The 20716-nt window shown below is 48.3% G+C and overlaps 1 protein-coding gene across 2 annotated transcripts in view; it reads right to left on the bottom strand.

The window, feature by feature from the left end:
• The window catches only part of SYN3 (synapsin III), a 490317-nt gene extending 470279 nt beyond the window's left edge, over positions 1 to 20038 (bottom strand). For both annotated transcript variants that reach the window (XM_069585265.1, XM_069585264.1), the window contains exon 1: positions 19911 to 20038. The gene's annotated coding sequence lies outside the window, so the exon portion shown is untranslated. The remainder of the gene's footprint in view (positions 1 to 19910) is intronic.
• Between the last annotated feature and the right edge of the window lie 678 nt (positions 20039 to 20716).

Raw genomic sequence — 20716 nt, forward strand, 5'->3', positions numbered from 1 at the left:
CCAAGTGTCCAGACAGACAGACGCTTTACGTCTGAGCCGCCAGGGAAGCATAACAACCGTGATAAGGGTAGTGCTGGTGGCGGTGGCCACCACTGCCTGAGTCCCTGTGGGGAGCCAGGGACTGCAGGCAGATGGCCTGCAGATGGTGCTTAAGCCTCACAAGCACCCTGCCCAGGACATACAATCATCCCCATTTCACAGAAGAAGAAACTGAAGTCCAATGACAACAAGAAAAGTATTCAGATTATAAATGACCATTACAGGCTGTCAGGCACTGCCTTCAGCACCTGTCCCTATGAACCCACACCACCCTTCCTTCAGCCTTACGAGGCAGGTGTGCTGTTCGCACCTGTGCTGACAGATGTGGACCCTGAAGCTCAGAGTTACGCTGCTGGCAAGGGGCAGGGCTGTGACTCAAACCCAGGCGATGCAGCTCTGGTGGGCACCACGGTAACCATTAGGCAGCACTGCCCCTTCACGGTATCAGGATCCAAACCCAGGTCTGTCTGGGATCTACTGATTTTTCATCACATCATGGTCCCTTGGGGTTCTGTGAGCCTGAAATCTGTCTTCCTGGGCACCTTCACCTTAGCTCAGTTACACAGATGCCCTTGGGGCTCCCCCTCCTCTCTGCCCTGCCTCCCACACAGTGGTGTCACACCCCTGTCTCCTGTTTGGCATGACCTTCCCTTTGCTTTCCTATATCCTCCAGCTGGTTACTTCTGACTCGGCTTATCCCCTTCTCCTCTGAGGAGGCTTTCCTGACTATTCTCACCAACTGATGAGGACTAAGGCTCTCATCAGAGGCCGGCACACACCCATCACTATGGGTGGGGGGTAGGGACCAAGTCTGGCATTAGAGATGGTGGCAGGCAGCACCGGGTACCCAGAGTCAAGGAGAGACACCAGCATGGCCAAGGTCTGGGAACCAGCCGCCGCATTCCCGTCCACTGGGTCAGAAAACACGTGGAGCTAAATAAAGAACCTTCCTAGGGACAAAGGAGACCTTTGGGAGGCTTGCTCAGGTCTGCAGCATACCTGAGGATACAAAAGAAGGGCTGACACGGAGGGAAACACCAGTCACTTGGAACACATGGATGAAGGTATTCACAGGTGAGGAGGGAGACAGAGAAACAGAGGCAGAAAGACAGAGATATGTATAGCTATAGCTGGTTCACACTGTTGCACAGCAGAAACTAGCACAACATTGCAAAGCAATTATACTCCAATAATAGAGTTTAAAAAAGGAGACACACACACAGAGGGAGCGAGAGAGAAATAGACAAAGAGATACAGAGAGAGATAGAGACAGAGAGACAGGGGAAGACAGAGACAGAGATTAAGACAGAAGCAGTCCGGGAGACAGAGAGGGCACAGGCTGTAGCCACTGTAGCGGTCATCACCTTCATTCAGCTCCCACAGCCTCCGCTCGAGCTTCCTCGGGGCAGATGGCCAGCCTGGCGGTGCTTCTGGTGGCCAGGTGCTGCTCTAATGAGGAATTTAGCAAGTTCACTCTGCAGAGCAACAGCGTGCTATAAGGCATCTTCAGTGTATGAGGTCCAGACCCAAAGTCCTGATTTCCTGCCATCTCACCCCTGCAATAAAGAATCTGCCTGCAGTGCAAGTAGACCTGGGTTCAATCCCTGGGAAGATCCCCTGGAGAAGAAAATGGCAACGCAGTCCAGTATTTTGGCCTGGAGAATCCCAGGGACAGAGGAGCCTAGCAGGCTACAGTCTGTGGGATCACAAAGTCAGACATGACTGAACGACTAACACTTTCACTTTTCACTCCCACCCAAACTGTCCCTTTTCCATCTCCCTCATTTCAGCAGATACCCCATCCAGTGGTTTAAGCTAGAAGCGTGGGGAGATGCTGGGATTCCTCCCCACAGAGCCTCCCACATCCAGGCCACCACCAGCTCTTATCCCCAAAGAAGCCTCTGAGCCCACCTGCTTCTTTCAAGTCCACCATCACTGTCAGTGCGTGAGCTGCCCGCATCCCTCACCTGCACCAACCTGCCTTCCTGCACCGAACCAGAAGCTCTCCTCTGGCCTCCCTGTCTCCCCACCTGCTCCCAGCTCAGACTCCTGCCCTCCTTGTGGATGGCATTCAAGCTTCTTTCAAAGCCTGCGGGCCGACATCGTCTGGGACCTTCCCTCACACTCAGTCTCTGCACCAAACCGCCCACCTTCCTGTCTCCCAAACAAGCCAGCCTCCTTCCCCAGCACCACACCCTGCCCTCAGGCCTTTGCACATGCTGTTCCCTTTGCCCGTTCCCTCTGCCCAGAATGTTCTTCCCAGCTCAGCCTTGCCATCCAGCTCTCAAGTCCAATGCCACTGTCCCAGAGCTCTTCTCTGATCATTTCATGTTCACCCTGGACCCCCAATCTCCTTCCATCCTCCTGTGGCATCTTCTTTATCTTGGGAATGGTTGTCCTGCCAGACCCGACCCCCTCAGCCCTCTCCTGGCACCTCACATAGGACCCAGATGCAAGACTGGCACCCTGAGAACTCAGTAATCCTCTGTCGAAGGACTCCAGGATCCCCGGACTCCAGGGAGGGTGTGGGCGATATCTTGGCAGAAACAACCACCTGGAGGGCTGGACCTGGGAAGGCGGGAGTGCCTGTGAAACCACACAGAACCGCGCACCATGGCGCCCCTGCTCTCACGACTCTGTTGTCTGATGTGGAAAGCAGGTATGCACAAGTAAGTGACCTACCTGTGTGTGTTCAGCAAGGTAGTGGCCGGGCAAGCCCAGGTCACCAAGTCTTCAGCTGGTGGTTGTGTTTTTTTTTTTTTTTTCATGACTCCACCAATATCACTATTAAAATATAAGATTCTTAGGCATTTAGTGCCTACTTGCCAACTACTCATTTCACCCTCTCCAGGGAATACTTTTCTCCTAAATTAAAAATACTAATAACCACTACGTGGCTGACTGCTTACTCAAGCATTAAGCTAATTTAATTACAAGCATTACTTCATTAATCCTCACATAACCCTGTGAAGCAAATACAACTCTTAGCCCCATTTTACAGGTGAGGAAACTGAGGCTCAGGGATTTTAGGACTTGGCAGGACATCCTGTACTATATCAGTCTAGTCTATCTCCAGATGCAGCCCTTCAACCACGTGATACCCTGGTTTGCTGGCCCCCCTCCTCCCAATAATCCTGACATCAGTATCAATGGAGTGCTCCATGAGAGCCTGGCACCTACCAGGCAGCACTCTGGCAGCCTCTGCAGTGTCCTTCACCTTGGGGAGCCTGAGTCCTGGCACTGGCTCAGAAAGTTCCAGGAACAGTGGGCTCAGCTGCAATTATGGTGACACCATCCTTGCTCCTGCAGGATAGAGACCCCGGCAGCCTCATGCTCGCATAAAGGAGCAGGTGAGGGCAACGCTAGCACAGATTCTCACTAAAAGAGGTGGGAGCTACCTCCATGGACTCCCTGTGTGACCTGAACAACAATAATGACGATGATGGTGATGGTAGTAATAACAAGAGTAATAGCAGGTCACAGCAATAACATTAACAGTAATCACAGTAACAATAAAATATAACGCCAACAATATTATAAACATATAGTATTTATACAATGCTTTCTGTGTGTCGGGTACTGTTTTAAGCCCTATTTATATATTAAATCAATTAGTCCTAACGTGAATCTCGTTATTATCCATTTTTCACACAGAGGAAACTGAGGGCCAGAAGGGCACAATAAATTGCCCAGTAGTCAGCGTGAATTCAGTGTGGGGTCAGGATGCAGCCCCACACGTCATTCCGTCACTCCTCCACCCAGGAGTTTCTCTCATTTCTAAGAGGAGGAGCTCAGATCTGAAGAACTCAGATGCACATTTTCTGATTCTCACTTTCAAGAGAAAGAGCTAGCCACAGACAAGTGCTTTCTTTCTCTGCCTTCCCTTATCCTGATTTCAGCCTCCACTGATATTAGTAATGGGCAGAATTCTTGCTACACGTTAGACACTCCACTAAGCACTTTACCTGCACCTTCACTGTGTCCCATACTCCTAGTAATCCTACGAGGTTCTAGTATCCTTATTTCAGAGCTGAAGCACCCAAGGCTCAGAAAGCCTCAGTCACCTGCCTGAGGTCACACAGCAGAGAAGCTGCAGAAGTCTAACAAGGTTGGTCTGATCCCAGAGTCTAGGCCTTTAACCACCAGTTGTGTCTGATTGTTTCTCTTCCCTACTCCTCCCTCTTCAGGAGCAACCGAGCTGGGGAAGCGGCTGGCCTCAGCCAAGCAGCAGTAATGCCCCCGCAGGCCAGGCGCTGATACCCCAGGACTGATGATGGCATGTGACAGGCAGGGGGACGTACCCACGGGAAGCACAGCCTTCCTATCCTGGCATCAGATTTCCACCGAGACATCCCCGGGCAGCCACCGTGACTCCTTCCAGAGCTCGGCCCTCTGTTTCTCTCCTGCTGTCACTGGCAGGCTAGGGGAGGTTTCTGCACAGCGTGGATGGAGATGTTCACAGTGGCAGCCTCCAGCCCCCACACAGAACAGTCATTTCCGCTGCACTCGCTGGTCCAAGTGCTGAAGGAAAGCTGGACTCACCTTCACGCCCACCAGTGCTCTCTTTCCCCTCCACTTACTTTTTTTTTTTAAATCACAAAAAGGTTTTCTCAAACCCTTTCCTGGGGGGTTTGAAGCTGTCTGGAGACAAAGTCCTTCTCAGGAAAGGAGGAGACCTTCATGGGCCTCAGAACGTGGCATGACAATAGTCCCCACGGCTCCCCTGCCCCTCAGTGCTTCAGCATCTTCTTCCTTGCAGAAGGGGGTTAGGGGTGGAGGAAGGAATCCGGTGATCCCACAGCCCCCCAGACCCCGCCCCAGGCAGGAGACATCCCGTTTTACGGAAGAGTCAAGTGAGGAATCTTGGCTAGGAGTCAGGCTAGAACTCAGCCTTTCTCCCCTCTCTGGATCCTACCTTAAGCAGCTGAGATGGAGAAGGACCCCTGAGCTGCTGGAGGCAAAGACACGAGACCATGTGGGAGGCAGGCAGATAGGAGTCAGTGGAGATAATGTGAAAGGGCACCATGGTGGGAGAGGAAGCTGGAGCTTCAGCCTCCTGGGAGTGAAGGGTCTCAAAACAGTATGGAAGAGCTTGGACAAACAGCAAGGAGCAGCTCCTGTGTTTAAGCAGGGCAGTGACGCGGTCACATTTGTGTTTAAAAAAAAAAACAAACTCTGACACTATATGCTATGGAAATGGGATTTGGAGGAAACCTAACTGGACACAGGGAGACCAGGAAGGAGGGTTTCGCAGTGGTCTATGAAGGAGATTGTGCGTGTCTGTCTATGACGGAGACAGATGAGGAGAGTAGCAAAGCACCCCTCTCATTCACTCCCACACCCAGAACAAACCCCTTCGCTCTGTTACAGGATTGTGCAGAGGTGAATCTGGTACAATCCCTGTCTTCAAACAGTTTATAACATTAGGGACATAGAAGAAACAATACGGGATGGAGTCACTCAGTTTCTTTGACTAACAAATATATTTTGAACGCCTCCCATGGGCCAACCCTTTCCAGTTGGTGCTGGAGATATAACAGTGGAAAACCCCCAGATCTCTGACCTCTTGGGGGCCACATTCAAGTGGGGGGGTGATTAGTCAGATTCTATTGAGTCTTGCTTAGGAAACAACGCATGTATATTGTCAGTGTCATTTGCCTTCCTGATTTCAGTCAAACACACACGGAAAATCAGAATTTTGCTGGAGGAAAATACAGTATCTACTGGAAGCAGGGAAAGTTGAGCAGAAAGACAGATTTAGAAGAACTCTAAAAACATAATAATCAAGGGTCATCTAGGATAAGGGTGAACATTCCCACACAAAACAACTTTTAGGGGTAATATGTATCGTGATGTTTCATGTGGTGCTCTTTCAAACCTCAAAAAAGATATTCCATACTGTTTCTTATTAACTAGACAAGAAAGAATAAAAATAGTAAGTTTTTAAGCCAAAGGCCAAAATCAGAAAAGAAAAATCTTCATAACATGAAACTTTATCCCTGAAATAGTCCCCATGTAGAATAAGCCTAAGACGACAAGACGACACCGTTAACACAACCATGATACAGTAGCTATTCTATCGATATGCATGGTACTGCTGCTACTACTGCTTCTCCTCATACTCTGCAGATGCCCTGGAGGGTTTATGCAGCGTAACAGTTAGAAGCACGGGTTCTGAAGTCAAAACGATCTGGGTTAATACCCCAAGCCAGCTGTTCTATTTCCCAGCACTGTGACCTTGGGCCTGTCATTCATTCTTCTGTGTCTCACTCCGCTCATCCAAAAACAGGTAATAATTCTATCTCATCTAAAGGTCTGCTGTGAGAATGAAATGGGTTAATTTATGTAAAGTGCTCTGAACGCAGTTTGGCACACAGCGAATGTGCAATAAATTGGTAGTTAGGCTGCAGGAAGACGTGGCTCTGGCATCCTTGGAAAGCAGGCAGGGTGATGTGCAAGGAGATACAGAGTCGGTGAGCTTTGAGGAAGGCTCATGGTAGGGCTGGGTACAGGGCATCCTGTCGCAAACCTCTGCACAGTCCACCAGCTCCTTCACTGGAGCCCTGTGTGTGCACGCTAAGTCGCTTCAGTCATGTTCGACTCTTTGTGACCCTAGGGACTGTAGCCCTCCAGGTTCCTCTATCTATGGGACTCTCCAGGCAAGAATACCAGAGTGAGTTGCCATTTCCTCCTCCAGAGGATCTCCCTGACCCAGGGATTGAACCCTCATCTTATGTCTCCTGCACTGGCAGGCAGGTTCTTTACCACTAGCACCACCTAGGAAGCCCCACTGAAGCCATAGCTTTCCTCAAAGGTTGTGTCACAAGAGCCTTGGAAACCACAGCTGCCCCTCCACGCACCTAACTCTTGGATTGCTTGGTACCCTTCACTGTGGCGGGCCCCTTGTTAGTAAATGGGGAGCTGATGAGTTGCTACAATCAGACTCACTGAGCACAGGAAGTCACATGACTCCCACCAATCACTATACAGACATGAACTCTTGGTCAACCAGCAGCATCATCACCCAATCTACACTTCCTCTCAGCTCCAGTTATTTTCTACCACCTCCAAGCTTCTGCTTTTGCTTTTCCTTCTGCCTGTCTGCCCCTTCTCCCTCTTTCTCCAAGTCAGAATTCCTACTCAACACTGACACCCCACCTCAAACACACTTACTGCTGTGAAGTCACCCCAGTGAGCTCTGCCAGGGGTTTCTTACAGTGTAGTTAGCCAAGCACCAACACAGAATGATTTGTGGTGCTTGCTGACCACAGGCCTCCTACTTTAGTGGGTGGAGTCCAGCCAGCTGCATTGTTACCAACCTCCCCAGCTGACTCCCAACACACACTGAAGTTTACAGCCCAGAGAGCTGGCCTTGCACCACTGTCTCTTAGCAACTTCCCTGTCATCTGGGCTCCCCCCGTCCTTTTCATGTGACTTTGAGAGCACACCTGCTCATATTCCAGTCGAACTGCTTACAGTACATCTCCCGTCACCAGACTATGAGCTTCTTGAGGGCAGGGAACGTGCCTGAACTATATTTAAACTCTCAGCACCTCCAGCAACCTTATCATGCCGGACTCCTCTTTTTCCTCACACTCCATGCATCACTGGGTTCAGATAGTTCTACTTTTAAAATAGGTGGTTTTTTTGCCACTTTTCACCTCTTCTACCCCAATAACCCTAGTCCAAACTACCACCATCTCTGCTCATGGACTACCACAACGGTCCACTCTCTGAGCCTTCCATTTGACCCCTATCCCCTACAACTTCCTTTTCACACACCATTCAGAATAATTCCTTAAAAATAAATCAAGCATTTACAAAACACATATTCAAGAAAGCACTGAAGGAGTTCCCTGATGGTCCAGAGGTTAACAATCCACCTTGCAATGCAAGGGACGCCGGTTCCACACACTGCAACTACCGAAACCCATCCACCACAACTAGAGTCTGTGTATCACAAGAAAAACCCCGTATGGCATAGCAAAGATCCCACATGCTGCAACCAAGACCTGATGCAGTCAAATAAAGAAGGCACTGACATCAAGAAGATACAAAGAATTAAACTCAAAACTTCAGAGTAAAAAACACAAAGGCAACTTAAAAATGGGTAAGAGACTTGCCTAGATACTTCACTGAAAAGGACACAAAGAGGGGAAAAACATACATGAATGAAAAGATATTCAACATCATTTGCCATTAGGGAAAGGCATATTAAAACCACGGTGAGACACCACTAAATGATCAGAATGGCTAAAATAAATACTGAAAATGCCAAGTGCGGACAAGAACACAGAGCAACTGGAACTTTTATACACTGCTTGAGGAAATGCCAAAATGCTACAACCCCGCTGGAAAATAGTTTGGCAGTTTCTTATAAAACTGAATGTAAATTTTGCCCCAGCAATCTAACTCCCAGGTATTTATTTATCCTAGAGAAGCAAAAATGTATGTTCACACAAAAACCTGAATACAAATGTGAATAGCAACTCTACTCCTTACTGCCAAAAGCTGGAAAGGAAACAAGTATCCTTCAAAGGGTGAATGGATGGACAAACTGTGATATGTCTATTCAATGGAACACTAGTCAGCGATGAGAATGAACAGACTCTGGATCTACCCAACAACGTGAACGAATCATGAAGACCTCATACTGAGGGAAAGAAGCCAGCCTCAGAAGGTTAGACTGTATGACTCCACTTATCTGACATTCTCAAAAGGACAAAATGGTAGTGATGGAAAGTGCAGCTTATTCGTGGTTATAAAAGGAGAACAGGAAGGATGTTTTTGATAAAGAAACAATTCTGTATCTTCACTGAGGCGCTGGTAGTTCCATGAATCTATACATCTGTTAAAAGTCATAGAACTGTACACCAAGACAAAGTCTACTTTACCATATGGCAATTAAAAAAAATTAAAGTGATTGAAAGAAGTCAAATCATGTAACCTCCTAGTTCAAAACCTCCAACTGAGGGACTTCCCTGGTGATCCAGTGGTTAAGAATCTGCCTGCCAATGCAGGGGACACGGGTTCACTCCCTGCTCCAGGAAGATTCCACGTGCTGTGGAGCAATGAAGCCCGTGAGCCAGAACTACTGAGCCTGTGCTCTAGAGCCCATGCTCCACAACAGGATAAGTCACAGCAGTGAGAAGTCTGTGCACCGCAAACCAGAGAGTAACCCCCACTTGCTGCAACTAGAGGAAGCCCACATGTAGCAACAAAGACCCAGCACAGCTGAAAATATAGATAAATAGCAAAAATTAAAAGAAAAAACCCTCCAACTTAGAACAGAATCTGAACTTCTCTCCACAGCCATGAGTTCCACCAGTGCTGGTTTCAGATACCTCTCAGGCCACATCTTCTCAAACTCTTCCTTTTGTGTCTCTCTCTGTCTACCCTGAGGCTCCCCTGCTGTTCCCTCTGCCTGAAATTCTTTCCCACAGGTATTTCCAAAACCCACTTCCAAACTTCCTCCATGCCTCTGCTCAAATTGTCAACTTCTCAGAGAGACCTTCTTAAACTGAATTTTCTATAATGGCATTTTTCCCCTGCCCTTATACTGTTTACATTTTAATTCATAGCACACATCACTAACTCACATCTGTATGCACTTTATATTTCCCAGCAGAATATAAGATCCACGAGGCTAGGAATCTTGTCTGTACCATTTATCAATACATCCTCAGCACCTAGGGCCTTGCCTACCACAAGATGAGACTTCCACAAATAATTGTTAAATGATCAGTGATTAAACCCAAGAGATGAACATTTAGTGATGAGATTCCTAATGCATTAAACTTGGATGCATATTTTGATTTCTTTGCAGTATCCTTCAAATCACCTGTCCACTTGGTGCCTAAGTAAAGCAGCCTTAGTCCAGACTATTTAGTTAAGCTATCAGTGTTTTAAAAATGAATTAACTCAACAACTCCCTAATAAGTGCAGCCTTCCACTACTTGGTTAGGTAACTGGCTTGGGATGAGCTAGGATGGGGCAAGGCTGCAAGCACCCTCATTCTTAGAGTAATGCCACATGGGGTTTCCTCAGGGCTTCTAAAAAGCTATCTAGAAGTGCTACTAATAAGTGCAAAGAAGTTGGAGGTGAGATTGAAGAAAGAAAAAATATACCACCTCTCCTCAACACCATTCCAAGGAGAAGGAATAAATTAGCACTTAAAGGACGCCTACTCTATATGTTCCAGGCACTCTCTAAAGGTTCTATTTAATCCTCCATCCACCCTTCAAGGTGGACTCTATGGACCCCATTTTCATACATGAAAAGAGCCAGGCACAAAGAGGTTAGGTAATGTGCCCAGAGTCACATACCTATAGGTAATGACTGGTGCTCTGAACTCAGGCCTGCGGAACAGCCAACCTGATTCTTTTCCCACTCTGAATTTTAGAAGCAATATTCAGAGTCATGAGGGTGGGCACTGTCCAGGGGAACCAGGCAGACATGCCAATCTCAAACAGGAAATGCCAGCTCGGACACCCAGGTTCTTCACTAAAACTTCTCAAAGGTCGGCATCAGCAAATCTGCTAAAGCAAGATGCTGAGCACATCCAGTAAAAGTGTACTGAGCATCTGCTCTGTCACTAGGCTCACATTTAGTATTTCACTTAATTTTCATCATCATTTTAAATGGGTTACATATATGAAGCATTAAGGGCTGTTTATCCAAAAATGAAGGTACCGACCCTGCAAGCAAACAAGAACACCTGAGAATTCTTTACCCCCCACTTCATGCCAGTTAGAAATTTTGAACTTATTTCTTAAAAACAGAGCAGTATGGAACTCAAACAACTGCATATAAGTTTTTTCATATGCTAGTTTTTTTAGTCTTGGTCAGGGTTTTACACACTAGTTAGCACAGGAATTATTGTTCAAGGTTGCATACACAGAAACCAGGCAAAATGCAATTTGGGGGGCAATGAAAATATCTTCAAGGGTATTTTGGCTGTGAATGATTTCTACCCCCATACTATGGCTCTGGAATCCAAATATCAGTAAGATGAAACTCTGCTCTACCTCCTGTCCTCTCATTTACTCCTGCTTGGTTAATAATCAAGAGATCGTAGATCGAGAAAGGAAGCGAGAGACTACCAAGTCCTACTCTTTGCCGGGGCAGCAATGCCTGACGGTCACCAGCCATTTCTGATGATGCTGGCAAGGAGAGGAGTCTCCTACCCACTGGACCACTGCCATCCTCAGCCCACTCTTCCTCCATTTACCTGCTACCCACTCCCTTCCACATCCACTCCTGGCTGCTAGCTTTGCTTTCTAGTCCTGCAGAATATTTATAACCCCTCTTTCCTATGATAATCATTAGCATATTCAAACCCTGGTATTAGGATGATTCTTTCTTAACGTTATAGAGATCAAGAAGAGAGTCACGTATCTGCATTGCGCTTTTAAATAACTAAGTGATGGTTTTTACTTCTGGGTGTTCATCTCTGCACCCACCTCCCCACAAGGCGGCTCCACTGATCAGGTTCTACATTTTGGGAGCCATGCCCTGAAAATATGCAGCTTAGTTGGGAAGACAAAGAACAGAGATCACATGTCATGTGGCCAGTGTTCTTCCAGTGTATAAATTAGGTGCCGGCCACATGCAGAGAGAAAGGGTCAGGGTTGCAGCTGCCTCCCCACCAGGAAAGCATGCTGACCCATGAACTAGACTCTCCCAAAACACAACTTGTATCCTGAATCTCTCTGGGGAAACTGACCAGGTCTCAAGCTTTGTTTACTTACTATACCATCCATGTCTCAGACATCTGCCTCAGTGTCAAGCCGAGAGTAGGTGCTCATTGAGCCTTACTTCACTCTCTGGCACTTCAAAGGGGCCTGGAGGTAAGGATAATTCAATTGAAATGATCCCAAAGTTCTCAACGAAGGTTTAAAAAAACTCTTTAATAATAATATCACTTCACACACCTAAGGTAAGGCGTCTAGGTCTCCATCTCTACCATCTATCAACTCACTGAGTGATATAAAACAGGTAACCTAACTTCTCTAGACCTTCATTTTCCCAGATATAAACCGAGGGGCCTGATCCAATGGACTGCAGGGTCCTCTCCAGATCCAGGGACCATCTGCTGTCCCAGACAGTAAAATAGATAATCCACAATAATCTGACTGAACTAGCTGATCTGAAAAATCACTGTGTAATTTCCAGAAGAATGGAGAGCATGCAAAGAGCCAAAGGCAGACAAGGATTCCAGCCCCAGTCCTTTTGTTACTCTACCATGAACCACCACCCCAGTATAGGTTCAAATACCAGTGTCAACATTTACTGAGTGATGATCTTGGGTAAGTCACTGAACTCCTTCAGCCTTGATTTTCACATCTTTAGATTGCTTATTCTAACTCCTCCCAGGCCTACTGGGAGGGTGATGTGTTAAAATGTGTGTAAAGCCCCCTGCACCCAGAGGACACATGCTACGTTTCCCTTTGTGCAAACATCCTTCACCTCAGCAGTCATCCACTTAATCAACAGACTCCGATCCTGAGGCTTTTCATGATCCAGAGCACAGCCAGCCAGAGAGGAAGGGCTCTAAAAGTCAATTAGACTCCCTCCCACCTCTGCAACTGACACATGAAGAAGCTGAGGCTCAGAGAGGCACAAGGACTGGCCCAAGAACCTAGGTGTTCTTCAGCAGTAAAGCCTGGCCCAGAACATGGGGTGGCAGACGCCGAGGGCCACACAGGACACAGACAGAAACCTCTGCAGGCTCTGCTCTCCTTAAAGAAAATGGGGACACTCCACATAAAACCAAATTCTGACGAATAAAAGCAACAGTATTTTTTACTTACAAATTTTGGCAAGGGCTGCAGAAGAGATGTAGAGTCACAGTTTGTCTATGAAATGCAAAATTTCCCCAAATTCCCTGTGAGATGAAGGGCAGAGTTTCTTGCTAGTAGCCCTTCCCAGTTACTCCAGTCCCCTTTCCCCTCCCCGTTTTGACTTTTTTCAGTTTGCACACCTTGAGGCAGACATGCTGCATTAGGCTCCCCTCTGAGCAAGGTGAGAAGTCTCAAGTCCAGGCAATAACACACGCCCTCTGAAACACAAACAGCACAATCCCCCAACTGTGCTGTCATAATACAAAGAGAATCCCCCTGCCCCCAGAGAGCTCCAGCATGGGACATTAAGAACATGACCCAATCCACAAAGGCACACCCGTAACTCAAGGGCCAGCAATCCAAAGGTCCCCCTGAAAGACACGATCAAAAATCCCTGAGACCATTTAGGTACTCCTGGAAACCTCAGCCCAGAGTCCACCAAGGGCACTCAACTGAGCACTGAAGAGGGAGCCCCAATAAGACAAGGAGGGGCGTGGGTGACAGCTGGCTCTGGGGAGACACTGCTAACCTGATGCGCCCCCTCCTGCCTCAGGTTAACAGAGAGAAGCATTTCTCCTCCAGAAGCACTGGGCAGAAAGCTACACCAAGAGCAGGCTTGTGAACAGTGTCTTGTCAGCACACTCCCCACCAAGCGGCCCCCTAATCCAAGCCTCACATGGCGTTCTTGAGCAAATAGACACAGAGAGGGAGACCGTCCTGGCCCAGCTCACACGGCATGTGGGGGCAGCTCTGCATGGAGCCTATGCCGACCTGCCCTCTAGAGCTGTTCCCTCCCACTGCCCCCAAGGCTCTTCTCCTCCAGGCCCATTCTTCCTTCCAAAACCGGGGGCTCACCTCCTGGTTCTGAGGATCCAGCCAGGTTGAACAATGCTCAGAAGAAGGTGACCATTTAGCAATTCATCCAGTGGGACCTCTGCAGGCCAGAGCAGCTGGAGCTGTGCCCGTGCCCAGTAGCAAGGAGAGACTGCCGCGTGTTAACTTTGAAAGGGCTCTCTCTTCCCTAAACACTTCTGATCACCCTCCTCCCCCTCGTAGTACTATGGAGACATGTGCTCTGCTTGGGAGGAGGTAGGGAGGAAGGTGCAGCTATTTACTGGAAGGGAAGAAGGGCAACAGCCAGCTGAGCCATGCTCCACGCTCACAACCAGCAGAAGCGGACTGGGAGAAAAATAGCTCTGTGTGCTGCCACAGAATTATTAACCCTTGGGCTCCAGCTTTGCTCCTCACACAGCTGAAGCAAGAGAAACAATACACTTAACCAACAGAGTGCCAGCCAAAGACATTACATCACCGGTCAGTGCCGCCATTGGCTAATAATTCCTAGAAGGCATTATCTGCTTCTAGGTGCTTAACCCTTTCGTGAACATCACAGCAAAGACTCAAGCATTTGGTCTAAGCCTATGGGTCCTGGACCATGCTTTTACCAGGATGATCTGGGGTGCTTTCTAAACATACAGATTGCTATGTTCCATCCCAAATCATCCAAATCAGATTCCTGAGAAGTATGTGATGGTTTAGTCGCTAAGTTAAGTCCGACTCTTGCGACCTCATGGACTGAAGCCCACCTGTCTCCTCTATCTAGAGGGTTATAGTCCATGGGATTTCTCAGGCAAGAATACTGAAGTGGTCTGCCATTCCCTTCTCCAGGGAATCTTCCTGACCCAGGGACCAAACCCTGGCCTCTTGCATTGTAGGCAGATTCTTTACCATCTGAGCTACCAGGGAAGCCCGCATGGATTTCTGTATCTTAAATAGTGTTCAGAGTGTGGAACCCACTGGCCTATTCAGAAAGGCTTCCTCTCTGAAGGAATGAGATGAGATTTTTTCTGATCATTTATTACGTGCCCAATGCATTACTATATCATCTCACTTATTTCCTGCACTGAGCAGTGATGTGACTGGCTCCATTTCATAGGTATAAAAAGAGAGACTAAGTCATTTGCTCAGAGACAGAGCCTGGCTTTGAAAGTCAGACTGTTTGTACCCTATCTTGCTCCTCTTTTGAAGCTTCCAAAATCAAATCAAGCTATTTGCCTACTTATTGCCTCCAGGGATATAGAAACAATAGACCTCCTGGATAAGCTGAAAAATGCCAATAACGCATGACGCATGAAGAACTAGGGAGTGAAGAGAAGGGGAATTCCCATAGCAGGTGTTCAGGGATCATGAACCTTCCAGAGAACCCTTCTCTTTTTTAAGCTCAGTTCTTCCGCTTCTGCTACAAATCTCTGCTTAGTTGTCACTTTCTCTGGGAAGCCTCCTCCTATCCCCAAATCTGGGAGAGATGCCCCTGGTCCAGGCTCCTATGTCCTCTATCAGTGGCCTTATTGCTTGCTTACCAGGTAAATTCCACAAGATTAATTACAGCCATTTGTGCCTTCACCAATATAGACCCAGCACAGTACCTGCCACATGTGAGTACTCAGTCTTGACTGTGGAAAGAGGGGAGGGAGAGAGGGGCGGAGAGAAGGAAAGAGAGAGGGAGGAAGGGAGGGAGGGAAGGTCTTTACTCGAATTCTAAACAGCATCACCCTGACGCGGGAAAGGCAAAGGACTGGAAGCCAGGGGAACCACATGTACAAAATTTGTCTGACCTTGGGCAAGCCCATTCTCAGGGGGCCTTGGTTTCCTCATCTGAAAATAAGAACAGAAGCACCTTCCTTGTAGATAGGCATGAGGATCAACTTAAAGAATGATACAGGCTCGGATGCACTCCTCTGCACTTTCTCCCTCGATCTCATCCATATTATTGGCTGGCATCAAAGTGCTGACACCCCTCTTAATAGCTGGACGTCCCCCCTGTCTGTGTGGGTGTCTTGGACATCTCCAAGACAGCATTTACATTTTCTCCCCCTGATCTTCACCACCACTCTTTGACTGGTGCTCCTATCTATTGATCTTTTATTTTTTTGGTAATTGAGATGAAATTTATATAACATAAAATTAACCATTTTAAAGTATACAGTTCAGTAGCATTTAGTATATTCATAGTATAGTTCAAACACAGCTTCCATCCAGTTCCAAAATATTTTCACCATCCAAAAAGGAAACCACTTAGCAGTCATGCCCTGTCTACCCTTCTTCCCCTCTCCACACAAAACTCCGGCCAACACCAATCTGCCTTCTGCCTCTATGGATTAGGCTACTTGGACTATTTCATATAAGTGGAATCATATAATATAAGACTTTTTGTGTCTGGCTTCTTTCACTTAACATGTTTCCAAGGTTCTTCACATGGTAGCAAGTATCAGTGCATACTCAATCATTAAGTCAGTCTGACTCTTTACGACCTCATGGACTGTAGCCCTCCAGGCTCCTCTGCCCGTGGACTTTTTCAGGCCAGGAATACTGGAGTGGGTTGCCATTTCCTCCTCCAGGGGATATTCCTGACTCAGGGATGGAACCAGAATCTTTTGTATCTCCTGCATTGGCAGGCGGATTCTTTATCACTGTGCCATCTGGGAAGCCCAGCATGTATCAGGACATTCTTCCTTTTTATGGCTGACTAAGATTCCATTGTAAGTACTTACCACATTTTTGTTTATCCGTTCCCCTGTTTATGGACAGCTGGCATCCAATCTTGAGCCATAAACCTGGTGGGGGGGTTCACCCTTGATCCTTCCCTTTCCCATAATCCTGACATTGAATGTATCAGCAAGTCTTGTCCATTTAACACCCCCAATACAGCTCCTTCTACTTGTCCAATACCATTGCTACCCTGCAGCCAGGACAGCAACACCTCTCTCACCAAACTCCTAATTTGCGGCAAGATCCCATTCTTCTTCCTACTCCTTTTTCTTACCTGCGAGCTGCATAAACCACATCATCCATTCACTTCAGCAATATTTACTGGGCACTTTTCTTCATGGAGTTTGCCTTCAAGAGGCATGACAGACAACAAGCAATTATATAACATCATGTTGTTACTAGGTCATTAAGATCCTTCACTGAGTTTTCACTGCACCTTGAGTAAAATCCATGGCCTTCCATGGCCCCATCTATTTCTCCAAACTCATCTCAGGCTGCTCTCCAGTCATGCTGGGTTCCACTCCTCCACCTCACGGTCCTTGAACAAGTTGTTCTCTCTGCCTCTTGACCTTGGCATTGCTGGACCTTCTTCATCCCTCAGATCTCAGTGTAAATGTCACGTCTTGATGATACCACTCGTCTAAGCGGATCTACCCTTCATTAACTTCACTCATTCAAGAAATATGTGCTGAACACTGTACTGGGATAAAGTGAGGTATGACATCCTGGAGCCCTCAGTCTAGCAAGGAGGACCAATAACAGGGAAGTAAATACAATGAATCAGCAAGTGTGGCGAAGGGGGCATAGAAGGGAGGATATCTGCTTTATACCGGATGATCCAAAAGGCCTCTCTGAGGTTGTATTGAAACTGAATGGTGAGAAAGAGTCCTGTGGGAAGACAGCCTATTACTTTCCATCATACCCTGGCTATGTAATGCAACAGTCCATTCTTCAGTATTTCCTTTGAAGGAATCAAAGCATTTAATGTCAGTCTCTGCCTCCCCTAATAGACTAAACTGTATTCCCAGCACTGAGGACGGTGCTGACCATTTAGGAGGTATTCAGCGCACATTGATGCATTAATTACTGATCAATTAGTTAATCAATTCACCAATGAAATCATTCCACAGACTGAAACAAATTCTAGTGTTTTTTGCTGTGGTCATTACTTTATGGCAGAAGGACACCTACTCTGTTGGGTTTTAGAAAACAATGTAAAATGAGAATGCATATGCATGAGAGACACTGGATGGTAGTCATTCTAGTCATCATCAGGAAAGATTCTTTCCTGTGGAAGCTGGTCGACTCAATTCAAATTCCAAAATCCATTTTCACATGCAGTCAAGAAGTTTAAAGGTAAGAGAAAGGAACGCTTCTGTTCTTCACCGGGCACAGCGCAAAGCACCTTCTCTTTGATATCTTGGCCACTTCCCAAGCCCACCCTGGGAGGCACCTGCCCAGGCACAGCTCTCAACAGCCCCCTCCAAGAACCTCTCACTCCCCATGCTGGTTTCTGGGAGTGCTGGCTGCACACAGCTCACAGTTGAGCTTCTCTTTAGGAACCATCCTGCTGAAGGAACATCCAAAGTTATGCCCCCTTCCCTGGAGGCAGTCTGCCCCCACTAATTGATCAACATGGGGTTTCAAAGGCCTGGCCCCCAGCCTCAGATCACCTGAGGCCTCTCTTGCTTTGCATCACTGACCAATTTCTCCCTCTGCCCCCATACTGCTTCCCTCACCATCCATCCCTTGGAGAGTGAGATCATTCCCCAAGAATCCACTTACACCCAGTTCTCAGAGCCTCAATCTTTTCCCTTAGAAACCAACCTATGACAGGTGGGGAAGATGACTTCCCTTTAAATCAGAAAACTGAGATTCAGAAAGGTTAATAATGTCCCCAAAGCACATGGCTAAAGTGAATTTCTGGTGTGACTCCCTGTCAAGACTTTTCTCCTCACCACAGCCTCTAACAGCTGAGGCTGTGTCTCCATGAGACAGAAAGAGGAGCCCATAGAGGAAAAACCAGAAGATCAGAAACAACAGGCAGAGGTTCCCTTCACCAACCTCCAGGGGCCACCCCTGACAACAAGGTCCAGGTCAAAACCTCCAGAAACAATATGAAAATGACCTGTAGGTTGCAGAGGCAAGCATCACATGAGCAACATCTCCATGCCTGAATGATCCATGCCTGGAAGCCAGGGAGCAGGGCTCCTGGGCAGACACTGCTGCCTTTAGGGGCCAGAATATTTACAACCACATCCAAAATATTAACTGCAACTTACCAGCTTTCTATTGCTCCAATCTCCATCCATTTTCACAAAGCTGCCAGAATTCTTCCACTGCCCTCCTTGATCGCAGGACAAAAATCTATAGAGTCTAAGGCTGCATTTTAAGGTCTGTGCATGTTTTAGCTCCTGCCATGTTGACAGCTCATTTCCTCCCCACAAAAGCCCTAGTCCTATTTGATTAGCTGACATAGGATTAACTGATGGCCTAAGTCAGGATACTGGACTTTTTCATCTTTGCACAGGAAAATCTCTGGAATTCCTGCTATCCTATCACACACACACACATGCATACACACCCCCTACCCCAGGCTTGGTATCCCATCACACACACATACACACACACCAGTCTGCTATCCCATCACACACACACACATACATAGAGCCCACACAGCTTTCAGCCTGGCAAACCCTCCTACTCCTCTAGTCCCAATAGTCACCTCCTCTTGGAAGCCTCCCTGGCTTGCTCATGGTCCTCCTCTCCACGTAACATCCCCTGTACAACACTGCATTATAACTGTTTCTCCTGTTCTCCTTATTCCCAGGGACTCCTCCAACACCCTTCTTCCTGATTCTAGGGCTTAGCACATTGTCTGGCACACAATAGGAACCCAATAAACACAGAATAAATACACGAGGCGCTCCATAAAGCACTAATTTCTCTGTCCTAGCTTGGCCAGGGAACCCCTCTTAGTTTTGCTTTGTTTTTCTCTTCTGAGCTCCAAGAGACTTGGAAATAAGAAATGGCATGACGAATCTGACCCCCGGCTCCGGGGGTCAACAGGACAGGAGGCGTCTGCAGATGTAGATAGAGCAAACGTCCGGCCTCTGCGGTCGTCAGCTCCCCGCAAGCTCTTCCCGGGGCCCCGGCGCTGGGTGGAGATTCTATTGGAAGCCCCTATCCGAAGCCCCTCTGGCTCCCCAGTCCCTCAGGGGTGCCCCGCACGCTCACCCGTCCGTCCCAGGGTCGGCCCGGAGAGCTGGCAGCAGCACTCGGGGAGGCAGCTTGGCGCGCCGGCTCCTCCGCCCACTGGCGGGCCCCTCCGCGCGCCCGCATCCCGCCGGCACAGAGCGGGAGCGCCCAGGAACGCAGCCTGGCGCCGGGACGCCACCAGCAGCCTCGGCGGGAGGTGGCGGGGACTCCCCTGTTACCAGAAACCTCACAAAGTCTTAGTTCGCCGCAGGCTCTGCTTACCTTGAGAGCCGCCAGGAACCCGGAGCCGGGGGTGTGCCTTGGCCGCTGCGCTCGCCTGCGGATCCGCTCGGGTCCCAGAGCTCAGCCTCCGCACCCCGTGGCGCGCGAGCGTCTCCCCTCGGCAGCCCAGCCTCCCTGCGCCGCGGGGGCCCATTGGCTCGGGCAGCCAGGCCCCGCCCATTGGAGGCCCCGCCCCTCACGCCTCCCACTCCCCTCTTGCCTCCCCGCTACCCGGCTCTCGGCCACTTCTAGCTGGTAAAGTGCTTCTAGACAGCTCTTATCAAGCTCAGGCAACCGAGAAAGGTAATAATTCTCCATCCCAAGAGCGTCTAGACGCCCCTCGGGGAGTGTGAAGAGTGCAGAGTCCCTGGAAACCAGCTTTGAGAAAGTCACCTGACCCTCCCTGACCTTCGGGAGACTCCAGAAATCCCACAGCAGATGTCTCAGGCCCTGTGCTAGGCACTTAGAGCTAGGCGTGCATCGGGGGAACCACACAAAGTTTGTCGCCCTCACGGGTTTTGCACAAGATGAGGGTCGGGGCAGGCAGGCTATGTGCAGATAAACAAATAAAAAGGTAATGCCAGATTGTTGTGAGCATTATCGGTGGGGTGATTTAAATAAGAAAGGGGGCCGAGGACGCTATAAATGGGATAGTTTTGAAGGCCACTTTGAACGAGATGGAGAATAAAAGCCATTCCAGGGCTGGAGGGCGAGCATTGCTGACAGGGAGCAGCAGATGTGCCTTGGTTCTGAGACCGGAGCTGTAGCCTACGATGGCCCAGTGCAGTGAGCAAGGGGAGAGAGGG

This window comes from Ovis canadensis, chromosome 3, assembly GCF_042477335.2.
Source record: "Ovis canadensis isolate MfBH-ARS-UI-01 breed Bighorn chromosome 3, ARS-UI_OviCan_v2, whole genome shotgun sequence".
In the NCBI taxonomy this organism is placed as follows: domain Eukaryota; kingdom Metazoa; phylum Chordata; class Mammalia; order Artiodactyla; family Bovidae; genus Ovis; species Ovis canadensis.